This window comes from Erigeron canadensis, chromosome 2 (genome assembly GCF_010389155.1).
Source record: "Erigeron canadensis isolate Cc75 chromosome 2, C_canadensis_v1, whole genome shotgun sequence".
Lineage (NCBI taxonomy): Eukaryota > Viridiplantae > Streptophyta > Magnoliopsida > Asterales > Asteraceae > Erigeron > Erigeron canadensis.
Genome location: NC_057762.1, coordinates 1875228 through 1892444, shown reverse-complemented (window position 1 = coordinate 1892444; position 17217 = coordinate 1875228). Strand labels below are relative to the sequence as shown.

Sequence of the window (17217 nt, the reverse complement as noted above, 5' to 3'; positions counted from 1 at the left end):
CTCATAACATGGTACCCCCTTGACCCCTCTTCAATCTTTTTCCTAGAGTTGTTTTAATTTCACCCTCTTTTAATTTATTTTTGAAATCGTCTCTGGCCACGGGCCGGGGTGGGTTAGCCAATTTTGGAGCTAGACCTGATTAAAAATCCCGTCCAAACCCGGATTCACTCGATGCTTTTCCTTTTACATCTTGATATCTTTAATGCTCAGAGCGATCCAAATGTGCCCTTGCTCCTTATAAAGAACATACAATATGTTATATATTAGGTCCCTCTAAATCGTCATTTTTGCATTTTAATAATATTAAATATATATATATAAAACGATATATATTAAATGTAACAATATAAAGCTACTAAAATATAAAAATCACAATGGTATCAAACCAATCAACCGTCATCCTTGTTTGACCGGTCCAAATTCGTATATGATATTAGAGACTTCTTGTGTGTAAAAAGTTGTAAATAGATATAAACTTTCTATATCATGTAATAATTAGGTTACTACTTTAGCTAATAACCTTACACTACGTTCATTAAAATTTATAAAATAATTAGATTCTTAAAATTAATTTTAATATAATTTTAATTTTAATTAACCTTACACTATGTTATGGGATTATTCGTATAAAATCGTTTTGGAAACCAATATTATTTTGATCGAAGTATTAACTTTCGCTAAAACACTACAAATTATTTTAATATAGTTTTCACTGACAATAAAAAAATTCTTTGACCCTAATAGATGAAAACAGTATTATTGGTTTCAAAGATGATGTTATTACTTTTTAAACCTACATATCGAATAAAATAATTGATGAACTAAAAGGGTTTAAAATAATCATTTGAGCAAACTATATGGACTATATGAATAATGATAAACAAATTTCCTTGGCTTGGACGAAAATTAGGGATAGGGTTAAGTATCTGGAAGTGTAAGTAACTTTTACATTTTTCTTATTGTGTTAATGTTACTTTCATTTGATTTATTGTATGTAACTAACCTGCTAAATTTGAATGACTAATGTAAAATTTTTACGTTGACCAATCAAAAACTTCTACCTGGCAGCTCATATGGTGTGTCACGTATACACTTTTACATTAATCGTTCAATTTAGCGATTTAATTACATACAACGAACCAAATGAATGTTACATTCACACAATAGAAAAAGTGTAAAAGTTACTTACACCCCCGATCTACTTATTTATAGGTAGATACGAAAATTGATTTATTAATGATTTTATTTGCGTCCGTCTATATAAAAAATACGAACGTGTTTCTAAAAATAGGTACATAATATCGTGAAGTGTTTATATGAATGGATTGAGAATAGATTTATACACCGAGACAGACAGATTTTTCTTTGGCAACAGATTAACAACCACCTGGCTAGATCGAATGGAGTTGTGTTACTATTGTATGGTGAATGCGGGTTCAAATCTTGGATTAAAATTATTTTCAGTCAAAAGCTTGCACTATTATGTAGATATAGATCAAATGGAATACTTGTGTTACTACTGAATGGCGTATGGGGTGTTTGGTAGGAGGGAATCATAAAGAATGAAAATATAATAGAGAATGGAAATAGTGAGAAAGAGAATTAATATTTGGAAAAAAAATGAATTCTGTCGTTTGGTACCCACAGAGAATGAATATATAAAAATAATAAAATTTTAAATAATAATACATTTATTACATATAACAACTTAAATAAATAAATAAATTTTTTTTTTCCATTCTCACCCATTCTCTACAATTTGTAGAGAATGGAGAGAATGAAATTGATTCCCCTTTCTCCTTTCTCATTCTCTTTATTTGTTGCAAACAAACAAGAGAAGTCTTTCCTATTCTCTTTCTCCCATTTCCATTCCATCATACCAAACACCCCCTTAAGTTCCTTGATTTGCACAGGGTATTTAGTCCATGTCGCTACTTTTGTATCCAGAGGGGATCCTGCTTGATGGGGTGATTTTTTATACGTATTACCACATCCCGAAAGATTAGGCCTACTTTTTACACCTTAGTGGAACCTTTATGCTCAAAATCCCTATTCAAGTAGTCCCTTCGATAACAAGTCGGCCGAAACGGGATCCTACTTCTATATAAGTGAGAATTAAACAAAAAAGGTTGATTAAGAGAAACTCGATTTAGAGAAATCTAACCTCATCTGCGATTATGATAGTAATTATGAATGAACGAGTCTTTTTCAAAGAATAAGAGAAAGTAAAGAAACATAGAGGTTGTGCGAAGGAGAATCTGCCATCACAGTTAAAACATTTCACCTTGTTTTATCAAACCCTACTTTGCCATCAATCACCTTCCTTCCAGTTCTATCAGTGAAACGCTGAACTCTCAATGTTAACATAGCCAATTGCCAGTTCAGGTCGATTTCTTCCAGATCGTCTGGATCAACTTGCTTGTAATTCTCCCTAACCGGTTCAAGATCAGTCAGATTTCCTCCAATTAGCTTTAAATGAGCCGACACAAAAGAAGCGAGCATGCCCAGATGTCCCTCTGCAGATCTTATGCTCATCGGCATACCTGTTAAACCCGAGCTTGGAGAACTAATGTTCTGATTACCATTATGCACAACAATCGCCGATTCTAGAGAGTTTACATACAATAAGCTATTGTCAGAATCCATCGTCCTCTTCGTTTTCTCATCATCTCCACTGTAGAAGGCAGTAATCCCTCCACTTGAAGATCTTGAGGAGGGAATGCTTTGCTTGCTATGACAGAGTTCAGGATGCTGGTGAAGAAGTGGTGGGACCAATTATGGACGAAGCCGTAGTGTACCTCCTAAGGGTGTTGGCATTGAGGCGTGGATAAGGTAGTAAGTGGTGCGTATGGATGGCAATGGGGCGGGTATTGTCGGGGATCTTGATCCACATCCCCATCCCCGGTTTTTTCACTTGTAATCCAGCCCCATCCTCGTCGAGATATAAATTACATCCCCATACTTGTCCCCAACGGGTATCGGGGATTCCTGTCGGGTATCGGGTATACCTTTTTTGAATACACATAAATTTATCGTAACATAAGATAAGTAATATAACGTGTAGTTCGACCTTTTCTTTTTATATATAAACTAATATTTATGTTAAATAAATGATAACTAAAATATAAAATATAAAAAGTAACAAACAAAAAACTCTAAACCTAAAATAATTTTAACATATGTAAAAACTTAAAGCAAATTCTAATAAATATTTATGGTAATTTCGGGTTCGGGTATGGAGATCGGGGATTTACAGTTTCCCATCCCCGTCCCTGTCCCCATCGGGGAGTAGAATAACATCTCTATACCCGTCCCTATCCCCGGTCAATTCGGGGATTCCCTAGTCAAATCGGGTTTAGGTATCGGATTCTGTAAGTCCCCTTGACGCGGATCGTTAATAGTTTGATCCCGTTATACAGAGGTGCGGAATCCCTCTCTATAAATTCACAACGAAAGCCCCTAGATCACCTGCTGTCTCACAGATCTTCTTCGGGCTAGCGGAACGACCTTTAACCTATTAACCTACACAAATATGCTTGATAATTCGACAAATGTTCAACCCTAAACTCTGTTAGGGTTCTGGTATATATAGGAAAACTCGACATGGGCTTCAGCGAGTCGAGCTCATATTTCAGACCCAGCCCGACACTTTTATGAGGTTGTAATTGTGTTTTTGCCTCGTATTTGACCCTGCAAATACGAGGTCGTATTTCCTATATGTTGTCTCGTAATATTTCACTTAGCAGAATATTATTACACATTCAATACTTCAACTTAATCTAGTATTCTATGTATACTACAAAGTTCATTATTGACAATCACATGACAAAAACATATTACAATATAAGCTCAAACAATCTAGATTGCTATTGACATAGACGTGCACTTACAGATTCCCCATCGAGTACGGGTATTTTTGTCATCCCTACTGGTGCGGCCTCTCACTAGCACGCGAAAGAAGTGAGTGGTGCAGCGTTCGAGGGAGCAAGGCCTCTTTTGACCATTCTAATCTAACTTTGTTGTTTTGTTTCCCCCCCCCCCCCACCCCCCACCAGATTTTCTTTATATATATATATATTACACACAAACATACTACACACATAATTCAAGCACGCACACACAATCAACACACAAACACACTTAATGGCAAACAACCAAAATATGACCTTTTAGGATGCTAAAAATACGATACAAATTCACTTGAATAACGACGACAAACACCGATCTGTAGTAAACAACGTCATTCAGAGCATATCTGATAATAAGGCGGCTTACCAAGCCAAAATCAACCAAATTGAAGCTCCCAATCGGGTTTGTACTGTTGCCACAAATGAGTACGTTGTATATCTTCGACAGAAGATCGATTGGCTGAATCAAGTTATTTTCCAGATTACCACCGCCTCTACGACGTTGACAGCCATGCTAGACTACGGGGTATTCAGACAAGACAGTGCCGGTGGTGGTCGATATGTAGATTATCGTACTGACCCTGGGGAGGACTACGTATCTCCTCAACCCGGCAACGCTGTCGAGTCTCCTGAACCGTATCGGTACACTTTTGGCATCGACGGCGACAATACTGTTGACGTGTTAGTATTATGTAATGTTTTTATTATGTTTTTTTTAGTATTAGTAATGTTTTTATTATATCTTTTTAGTATTACATAATGTTTTTATTATGTTTCTTTTAGTATTATGTAACGGTATTTTAATGTTTTAGTGAATTATGTAATGTTTTTATGTTTAATGGAATTTGTATTTTTAAAATTAAAATAAAGTTGTAGTGAGTGATGGCAATACCAATAAGTTTTAAGTGAATGATGAGTGAGTGATGTATTTAAAGTGACATAAGGTGATTGGTTTAAAGTGAGTGGTTAGGTGGATCGATTGTCATCACTATAAACAATAGAAGCAGCCTATGATGTCACGCATTATGATGTCATGCCTCATGATGTCATGCCTCACTATTTGGAGTATATTAAGAAAGAAAGAAAGAAAGGGATAATAACAAATAAATAATAAAAATGTATTTTAATATAAAATAATAATGAGACAACGTTGTGTATCCACTCATAAACCATTCAGATCCATCTATCCTAACTACCAAGATTCAATTCAAGTCTACAACCCTCCGTTTATAACTTTATATATTAATTGATTAATATTGAATAATAATAATAATAATCCCTTGGATTCCATTTGCTTTTCACCCTTCTCTACCAACTCCTTCACAGGAAAAATTATCACATCTTTCACATTTTAAGATTTACCTGCAAATCAAGTTAATCTCTTTCTTTCATCACTGTATCAACTATCATTCCATATGTTTAAGGTATTTTTTTAATCCCTGACCATTGTTATTGTTAATGTTAATGTTGCATTTGTTCTTGCTGTTTTATACAGTAACTCTTGTTTTTGTGTGACTCATACGTTGTGGTAGTTGATGTTGTATGCTTTATGTGATATTTTACTTGAGTAATTTGTTTTCGTTGCATTTCATATATATATTTTCTATTTTAACATTCACATTTTTCTAAAACAAATTTGCTTCAAACTGTATTCATGTTACTTTGAGGTGTTTGTAAAATACATGTAAAGCTATATTTAAATTTAAATTACACATCTACACATAATATAAGTATATGATAAAAACATTTATGATTGAATTATTGGAAACATACATGACATACAAATTTATATACTTCGAAATCAAAATAGCGAATGTATAATTTTGGGTTACGGGTCATCTTAATCTTAATCTTAATTTTAATCTTAATCTTAATATATATTAAAATACATTTAAACTAATGACTTATAAATTAATCATATCGTTCGATTTAATCAAATTGATTCTCGCTTATGTCATTATAATCCTAGTAATCATTATAAAAACATATTATTATATTAGTATTTATATTAATATTTGTATAAAAAGTCTCATTACTTTATACTTTTTTGTTTTTCATTAATAATTTACACTTTTTAGCCCTAAACTAGATTTTAGACCCGTATCAAATACACGGATTTTACAACATTATCAATATAAGATTTAATATATGGAACAAAAATTATTTACACGTTAAAATTAAAAAAAATATACTTAAAAAAAAATTGAGATATTCAATTGTATTAACTGAATGCTAAATCATATAAAGGCTGAATGGTGTAGCAGAGTTTCTTTTATACAAACTCTCTAGAGAAGCAATATCTTAACTTTAATAACACAATTGACCGATTTCTCATTGTTGTCTTGCAAACAAGTAATTTCGTTAGTTATGATTTTTAAGAATATTAAAAGTATCAGTTGGTTTGTGGGTTTTCAATGATTTCGTGTGTTGTGATTTTATTTGTAGGGTTCAGTTTATATAAGAATAAAAAATATGTATCCTAAATATAGTCTAATTCCAATTACTAATAAAACAATGATTGTCCTAATTATACTCCAATTACGATTACTAATAATTTTTAGCTATATTTTGTTATTAGATAAACACTATGCAATAAAGTATTAATTATTTTTAAATTGAATTAAAGTGTAATTGTTGATGTAAAACCAAAAAATTGGAAAATAATTATTTTTAAATTGGGTTAAAGTGTAAATTGGTGATGAAAAACTAAAAAATTGTAAAATAATTATTTTAAATTGGGTTAAAGTGTAAACTGGTGATGGAAAACCAAAAAATGTAAATTAATTATTTTTAAATTGGGCTAAAGTATAAATTGGTGATAAAAAAACCAAAAAGTGTAAATTTAATTTACATGTGTTGATTTAATTAATTTTGAGAAATCGAGAATTATGATTGGTTGTAAGGACCCAAACCTTTTTAATCAAAATCGAATAGAAATTATTTTTTTTTTAGTACCCACTGCGGCGCAGTGGAAAACCTCGACAAATAAAGAACGAAAGCTCACTGCGGCGCAGTGAGGCAGAACACACCCACTGCGGCGTAGTGGAATCCCACGGATCAAAATTTCATTTTTCTTGCACTTGGACTCAAAAATATGTTTAACCAAAATACCATTTTACTTCAAAACCTTTCATGGACTAAGCCAAACTTGTTCATGACATATAAAACATCATTTCAAAAGACTTGACATCTATACAAACTTTACAAACACATTGTTCAACAAGTGGGTTGGATTGCCCAACTTGAATAATTCATCAAATCTTTCAAGACTTGCATTACCCAATTAAGTACAATTTTCCAGAATTTCCAAAACGAGTTAACCAAAAGGGATCATCTACCCAAATTATCCATAATGCCAACCTTCCAAATGGTAAGAGCTTCCAATTCTAACTTCACTCGATCGCTTCTTTACCCTTACTACTACCAACTCCTATAAAAAGAGTTAAACAACTAAAACGTAAGCTACGCTTAGTGAATACATACACATACAATCATAATCATGTCATTTTCACTTTGTGCATCAAGCACCATATAAGCCTAGCAAGCTAGCCTTTTCATACAAATCAAACAACATACATTCAACTTTCAACATGGCCATGAACAATTTGGCTAGTAGGAATTTACCCACCTACTAGCTCTTGCATACAATATGACTAGTAGGAATTTACTCACCTACTAGTTCTCAAAATAATTCAACAAATGGGTCATAGGAATTTACCCACCTATGACCTCTAATAACAAGAACATGATTATATGTATATATACTCACCTCAAACTTGACTACTTGACACAATAAGGCTACAAGTTCAACAATTTACTCTTCAACACCTATACAAGAATAATCACATATCATCTATGAGTTCCATGACTCAACTACTTACAAACATCTACTTGCATTCAACAACTCTAAGATTATGGTGTTTGGCTACTAAACACTTTTCCAACAAACTCCAAATTCTCAAAATAAAGCTTTATTTCATAATCACTAGCCAAACACCATGAGATTCTTACCAAGGGGGATTTTCATTAACAACATTTCTTTCAATCAATTATCCATTTATCATTCAAATTTAGTTAGAGTTTTACTTAAAAATCTCCAATAGCAAAAACCCCTAATTCTAAGGTTAAGAACCCTAAATTTTAATAACAAATAGAATTAAGGTTATGGAAATCATTACCTCAAAAATGAGAGACAAGGAATTAAGGTTATCAAATCACAATTCTTCCCCCTTTTCTTCCTAGAATTTTCGGCCACCACCACCTCCTCACAACCCTCAATTTCAATTTCTTTTACAATTGGAGATGGTTATGTTATTGTTCTAAGATTAAAATTCTTTTAATTTGAGTTTCTATTGCATGGATTTGAAGAAGAATGAGAGGAAGAAGATAGTGAAAAGGTTGAGTGGAAACTTAGTGGGAAATCATGAATCATCAAACTTGGTGGCTGGCTTTTCTCCCTGCTAGCCACGTCCCACAACATATTTTGTAGGTAAAATACCCGCTAGCCACTAAAGTTCCAACTAAATTAACCCCTTAACTCAAAACAAAATACTAGAAAATTAATTTAATGTCAAAACTATGAAAAGGGTTAATTTTTATTTACCTTAAAAAAAATATTGGGGTGTTACATTTGTCAATTGTGGTTGGATCAGTTGTCGTTTAGTATATATTAGGATTAAGATTAAGATTAAGATACTTAACTTATAGTTATTATAATTTTTAGCCATCAATTTGAAAAATTTTTAACAATGTTTTTAACAATATGATTTCAAAAGATGAAATGCAATTTATATGTTCAATGTTCTAGAAGCATATCCTTTTAATTTTTTTTATTTATATTTTTTATATTTACATTTATGTATTTAACAATTTATCTTATCTTTAAAATATACAATTCATGTATTTAACACGAATTTAAATCTAGTAAATTTTTTATAGTTTAGTTAGATCATAGATTAGATCAAAGATATTATTTAATAACTATTTAAAAGTGATATGTTATAAATATTTAATAAAATTTGAAAAACAATCTATGCTAACTCTTTTTTAAAATTTTATCCCCACAAGATTTACTAATATTATTCTCACGCATATCTAATTTATTTTTCGAATAATATAGATTTATATTAAATCTTTTTATATATACACAAAATTTAATAGCATAACTAGATTTAGTCTCGTGTCAAATGTACGAGAAGTTAACGGCATTGTAAAAATAAAATGAATTATTATATAAATTCAAATAAAAAACCTTATAAACTCAAATTTAAAAATATATAAAAAAATGAAAACTTAAAAAGCGGATTTTTTTGATATATATGCTGATCATATATTTTGTATTTTTAAGAGTAAATTATTGAAATAACACTTATAGTTTAGTCAAAATTACTAGTTTCATACATGCAATATCGAAATTACACTAATAATATCCATGATATATAATTTCACACTTGGATCATACCTTACGATGACGGTCCTTAGCTTTGCCGTCAAGTAGCCTTAGGTACCATCACCATCTGTATAATTACACTTATTATTTATAAAAACTTTGCATAAAATAATTAATTAATGTTTCTGTTGTAAAATGTGCTTTGTGCACGGGTATTAAGGCTAGTAATCAAATGTAAGGGGTGGAAGTAGAACTTGTGGAATACCTCAACATCAAAGACCTTATGAGTAGGCCACCAATTCCATTTGCAATAAGAATGATTATTTAATGTTTTTAAAAATGATAATCTTAGAATTTTAGAACAACTTTTTTAAAAATAAAATAAAAAATATATAATAATATGATGTATCTTTTATTAAAAAAAAAAGATAATAAATTTTGTAAGCTAACAATAGTTAAGAAATAAAATACATTTTATAAAATGATAATAGTTTATTTTAAAATAACGTTACATTTATTATAAAAAACAAATTTCTTGATAAATAATATATAAGGGTAATTTACATGGATGGTACATGTGGTTTGTTTAATATTACATGTTTTATACCTCACGTGCAAGGCAAGTTGGCCTGCTTAACGACACAACTAACGACCGTCAATGCGAGGTAACATATATCCGGTAGTATGTTCTATCATATAAACATAAACTTAATTAATTAACTAAAAATAAATAAAATTTAATGTAAGTATATTAAGATTTTAAAAGTAATTGTACTATTAATTTTTATTAAAATGTTTTTTAGTTATTGTCATGACGCATATAAGAAAAATAAAGCATGTAAAAATATAATTCACTATAGGAAAAACATATAACATTTTCATATTAATTGAAATATTTAAGATATTATTCATCTAAAGATAAAATCTTATTTTTAACAATGTAAAATAAGTATGTAATACATCATGTGTAAATAAAGCAAATAAAATGATAGTGATCTATTATGATTTTTTAATGTTCAAATATCAAGATGTCACAATTTACAACTTTGATGAACATATTATATTTTGTAATATTCAAATATCGCTAAGCATGTCACAGTAAACAACTTCGATAAACATATTTTAAAAAATATTTCAATATAAAACTTAGACATATAGATCAATTTATATTAAATTTTAAATTATAATAAATTAATATTTAATATTGATAAAGTCCGTAAGTCTCATGTATTAGACACGAGCTTAAAATCTAGTATATATAGATATAGATAGATAGATATAGATATTCATTATATTTGGAAAGGTGTACTAATAAAAAGTGTCTAATTTATTTTTAATTTTGTTTATTAAGGCACATATTTTTGTAGTTTTTTCGTTTGATTTAGTTTTAGTGTAAAATTAGTAAAGCTCTTTTTATTATTATGGAAGAAGGGTTTTGATCATTTAAAAACTAAAATTTTAGTGAAAACTATAAAACTATCAAAACAAGTTGTGATCTGAATTTAACGCAATGTGTTTTTAATATGTTTTCCGAAACACATTGTGTTAAGTTCATATCACAGTGTGTTTAAACAATTTTTTGATTTACAGCGCTATCAAAAACACGATGTGATTTAAAACTTAACACAACGTATTTTAGATTACACAATAAAAACACATTGTGTTTTGTAAAAACATAATTAAAACACATTGTGTTAAATTCAGATCACAATGTGTTTTGACCAGTTTTTAATTTTCACAGAAAATTTAGTTTTCAAATGAATATTTCACATGGGAAGAAATAGCTTGATAACCTTTTAACTTTATTAATTTGGTTGTTATAAGGATTTAATTTTTTTTTAAAAGTTGTGAATTATTTGCGAATATAAGGAGGTCTAGCATATGTTGTCATGATCAGGTATGTGTTAGAGAACCCCCACTCGCCTAATAGGTACTCAATTTAAACACTCGATGAGAAATCTCAATCACCCAAAAATCTAGAGTGAAAAACTCAGTCAAACCCACTATTATATGATCCTAAAAATCGTCCTATTAATCCTATTAATGCTATGAATTATAAATAAAAAAGTTCTAGCACCCTATTCCAAGACGAGCAACATCATCATCATCGGGGTGTAGACCCACAATCATTCTAATTATTTTTATTTGATAAATATAGATAAAAAAACATATCATTAATCGATTATAAATAATAAAAAGAAAAAGAAAAAGAAAGAAAAGGAGGGGTTTTGAAATAAATTTTATGGTGATGATGTATATGTAATATGATGATAATGATTTGTTATTCAAAACAAGAAAAATTAGAAATGATGAAGATGATGTATTTATTGGTCAAAGCTTTTTATTTATCTGACAGTCTAACACCAACCGACTCCACATAAGCCATTTACTCGGTTGCTTTCTACATTGAACATTTAATTGGGTTTTTAACATTATAGTTGGTTTTCACTATAAACATTCAATTATCATTAGTAACATTTCAAAGCGCTTAACCTAAACTTGTTTGACAAAACACATAGTAAAAACGTAATCCATTGAGGAGGTGCACAGACAATGTTAAGGGAAAGGTATTGATATGAATATAATAGAAATGTAATAAATAATAGGGATAAATAATATTGTAAAGTGCAGGGACTAAATATGTCAAAATGGAACTGAGTCTGTTAATAGCCGTTATAGTTGTCAGAATGTGTAACCATGTAACCGTCTTTATAACCGTCTTTATGAGTACTAGAAAGGTACCCACACGATGCGACGGTGATGGCGGTGACGGGTGGTGGTTGCGTGCAGCGGTAGCGGCGGTGTGGAGGTAACAATACTGATGACGATGTAATGGTGGAGAGAGTGGCAGTAACCAATGTTGGCATGCAGTAGTGTCTACGGTGGGGGTGGCGACGATTGTTTGTGATGGTTGCGACGGCAAAGTAGTGTAAGTTATTGATGTAATGTGGCTTTGATGAATTGTGTTATATTAAAACTTAAAATTCAACAAAATGAGATTTGTTGTATAATATAATATAGATGTAGATAAATAAATATTAGATTAAGGTTTGACCGTGGATTTGTGTGAGTTGAAATTGTTAGGGGTATTTTGGATACATCCAATAGATGAATGAGTAGAATGTTGAATTTGTGAGCGTAATTAAGGTATTTCAAAATTTTAATTAAGTAAGAAGGGGAGTTGGGTTTGTTTTATGAGGTATTATAGATAAACCAAGCTACCATTTTTAACTTATTTTTATAATAATTTCTCTTTTCTTAGTGTTCTTTCTTAACTTTCCATTTTTTTAGAACGACAATATATTAAAATAAGAAAACACCAATAAAGTATTAGAAAACCCAAAAGTACAAGAGTATAATTAAATTACAAGTGGAAGAATATGACAACCTGAAAACCCAATAACCAATACTGAAAATCGATATTTAGATCCAACACAAAAACAACTAGCGAATAACGAGAATTATTAACATAACGTTTGGATACCAATTGAAGGAAATAAAAAATTCAAAGCATACCCGGAATACGTGTAGCGAAAACGGAAGCGTAAGCCTAAGCCGTAGATTGCCGTATAACCGGTCGATAAACTGAAAGCTTTCTGATACGTGATCATAACCGCTTGAAGACTCAGTCAACCAAGTTCCCTATGATCTCTACATGAAGTCTATTTGCATGCATGAATTTAGGATATATTAAGTGGTTAATCCACAATTGCATTAGAAGAGCAGGTTTCCATGTCTTCCGTAATATTAGGATGGTAGTTTCTATATCTTATTATATATATTGTAATGGTTGGCTTTCTGGAATAGAAGAGAAAATTGCAACAAGTCTTAGTTTCAGTTTCCTTAGTTTCGTTTCTGTACATTAGTCTTCAGGAGATTAATCATCTCGAATCGGTTGCTATCACTTTCATTGTTCACAACCTAAGATTCCGGTATTTTTCTAACCTCAAACATACACAAACCAAACAAACACATCTTTTTGAATCTCAATCTTTCTCTCAAATTGTAAGTGGCATAGGTGTTCTATGTAACATAGGGCATTTGAAAGGTCTCTATTAATAATTAATAATTGTGTTAATAGGTATATATATGTCTAATAACCACAAATGAATGAACCACCAAAGTATATGGGAAGTTCCAAGTTCCAACTAGGTTATTGTCTTATTGGGCGGTTCTTCACAGGGGCCTGTGAGGGCCCGGGCAACCACCGTTTTTTCGGTTAGTAATGCTAATATACCTGTATTTCGTTTGAAAAAAATTATGTATATTAAGTTGGCCTCAGGGATTATTTTTAAAGATTTTTTTGATATGTTTAATAAATTTAATAGTCCAATAAACTTTACTTTTTTAGTTTTTATACCTTACGGTTCACTTAGCCCATCAATAATTTTTATGTTTTTGGCCTTGTCTTTATCCTTTATTTTTAGTTTCAACAACTAAATAATTACAGAAATAGTGAGTTTAATTGTTTACTTGACGAAGTGACCTTTTTATGTAACAAGCATCAAGTAGAGATGTCGGATATGAAAGCCCCATATACATCTACTCGATTTCGGCCTCGTAAAAATATCTTCACGTCACAATTGAACATTACTACCGAGTAGATTTGTTTACAGCTACATTAGATATACAAATACATGAGTTGGATAGTAGATTTTTTCAAAGAGCTTAAAGATAGTAACACAGACTTGTAATTCTAGTGCCTAGTACACTCCTTTTATCTTAGTATTTTCATTCGTATATGTAGTTTTTTGTTTGTTAAAAACTATGTATTGATAATTTGAATGAAAAACTTGGATTATTAGTATTAATTAATCTGACCCGACCCGAATTAGTAAACATGACCCTAATATAATACCCGGATACAAAGTTAAAAAAAATTTTTTTTTGGCCCTCACCATTAAGACTTAATGCATATATGTAATCTCTAAACTTCAAAACGCCCATTTCTTAGTCAAATGACAAGATCTCTCAATTTGCATAACATTGTAAGAAACTCAATTGTGTCATAAAGGTATCAAATCTAGTAAGGTATAGTTGGTTTGTAGCAATTTTATGGATGAAGAATATGGTAATCTGTTACTGACTAAAAATGCAAGATAGTCATCCATGCTTGTAAGCTAGCTTGATCCACTTTATAATCTGTTCATATATATAAATCATTGATTTGAATTACTTCAAGTGACCTTAATCTACGTGATTTCACTTCTCAAGTGTCTAAGTAACATATTTTCTTTATTTAAGGTGGTTTCCTCCTAGCTGCATTTCATATATCCACTCACAACGTCACTCATGGAAGGAATACAACACTTAAAAATTCCACTTGAAAAGATAAAGTTGGCCACGAAAAATTTCAGTAATGATAATTTCATCGCACAAGGTGGTTTTGGGAAGGTGTACGTAGGAATACTCACACTCTCTGAGCAGCAAATCAAAGTTGCTGTGAAGAGACTGGATCGTCAATTTGGACAAGGGGATGATGAGTTTTTGATAGAAATTCAAATGCTCACATGCTATAGACACAAAAACCTCGTCTCTCTTGTTGGATTTTGCAATGACAATGGAGAAGGTATTTTGGTTTATGAGCATGCAAAACATGGAAGCCTTGACAAACATCTACGAAATATTGATCTCTCCTGGATCCAACGTCTCAAAATAAGCCTTGGGGCAGCCCGCGGGCTTAATTACCTACATGATGAGGTGGGTCCACAACATAGAGTTTTGCATCGCGACATAAAGAGCCCTAACATTCTCCTAGACGAGAACTGGGAAGCAAAAGTATCTGATTTTGGATTGTCCAAAATAGGCCCTTCAAATTTGGAGTTTACGTATCTTGTCACTGCTGCTTGTGGAACCATTGGCTATATTGATCCACAATATTTAAGAACCGGCATTCTAACCAAAGAATCAGATGTTTATTCCTTTGGTGTGTTGTTATTTGAGATATTGTGTGGAAGGCAGGCAATGATTCATGGATCTCAAGATGGGCGTGGTTGTCTTGCTTCTCTAGCCCAACAATCATTCGAACATAAGAGATTAGATGAGATCATCTTTCCCGGTGTGAAGGATCAATTGAGAGAAGATTCGTTGAACGTGTTCTCCACGACTGCATATCAATGCTTAAAAGAAAATAGAAGTGATCGCCCAACAATGCGTTGGATCGTGGAGAAACTTGAATATGCATTGCGACTTCAAGTAAGTGTGTGAATAAAGTGTATTTATATTTGTTTATTTTTATATAAAACTTATTTTTTTTAAAAAAATTATGCAGATGTTAACTCCATTTCTATCTTTTTGACTACATTCATTTATAATATTCTTGTTTCCAGGTTTGCAGCTATTCTACTACATTTATTCGGGTAGGAACGTGGGGAAAACAAAGTGCGAGTCCAAATAATGATCAATGGTCTCTAGAACTTGAGCCAAATCATAAGCTGAAAAAAATAACCATTGATCATGGTGATGTAATATACTCTCTCATGTTCACCACTCAATGTAGAGGCATCTTTCACACTTCAAACAAGGCTGGTGGTTCGGCTGGTGGAGACATTGTTTCTGAGGTTAGCATATCTTATCTTAATTTTACTAATGGAGATAGATAATTTTTTTCTAAACTTATATAATTGTTGGGCTTATCATATCCAGGTCATGCTTGATATCGATGAGGAAATAATTGATATCAAAGGGACCACTGATACCCGAGGTGGTAATTTAGTTATTTCATCACTTACTTTTGTTACGAACAAGACAACCCATGGACCTTTTGGTCGAACATCAGGGAGTGTTTTCTCTATACCATGGAGAAAAGGCTCGTTAGTTGGTTTTTATGGCCTTGCAGATGATTATATTGATGGCATCGGTGTCTATCTAAAGCCAATGATGAAATCATGGAGGTTGGAACATGGGGAAGAACTGAACCTGGGGGTCCACAAAATATTTGGTCTTTCAAACTTGAGAGAAGTCATCATCTGAAGAAGATAACCATTGATCATGGCAATCTCATATATTCTCTAATTTTCACTACACAATATCAAGGGCTAAAACACAATTCTAAAAAAGTCGGTGGTTGGAATGGTGGAGAGAAACTTTCCGTGGTAAAGATTATTTTCTAACTCAAAAATGTTAACTCAAATGATCATTAACAAAATTGTTTTTTTAATTCATCTATTTTTTGATATATTTCTCCTTCTACAACAGGTAACATTTGACTGGAACGAAGAAATAATTGGCATCATTGGAACAGTTGCGTTATCAAAGGGAAAATATGCAGGTTACACAATTATTTCATCAGTTTCATTTGTGACGGACAAAAGAACTCACGGTCCTTTTGGCACAGAAAGAGGGACGCCTTTCACACTACAATGGGGCATTGGTTCTTTTGCTGGATTTTATGGCCTTTGTGGTTTTTATCTTGATAGCATCGGTGTCTTTTTGAAGTCCACGTTCTAAGATATGGAACAAAGAACCATTTGTCTTGTTACGAGTCTTTTGGACGACGATCTAGTTTATTCATTTAACTACTCTCGTTTACTATTTTCCACGATCTATGGGGTCTGCGTTGCCTACTCCCCACCCTGTTGGCATATGTAAGGATAGAGTTCTAATCACCATTAAAATTAATGTATTGGGTCTCAATTTGAGTATTGCTCTCTTCCAAAATTTATTTGATTAAATGCTAGGAAATCAAATAATAATAGTTATGAATTTATGATCAGTTTTGTGGCATTTACTGCAGATTATTATAAAATGAGTTAGGAGATCGTATCGCTTCAAACCTTTTCGAAACACTCCCAGTTAGCTAAAGTTTCTTTATGTGACCCGTTTGAGATAAGACACTACCTAATTGATCCGTGTTTTGAGATGAAGCACAATCCGCATCAACTCATATCAACTATAGCTGTAAGTCAGAATTATAGCACT

The 17217-nt window shown here is 31.6% G+C and overlaps 1 pseudogene; it reads left to right on the top strand.

Moving 5' to 3' along the window:
* Positions 1 to 5203: 5203 nt before the first annotated feature.
* LOC122590286 lies at positions 5204 to 16842 on the top strand (annotated as a pseudogene).
* Positions 16843 to 17217: the final 375 nt, after the last annotated feature.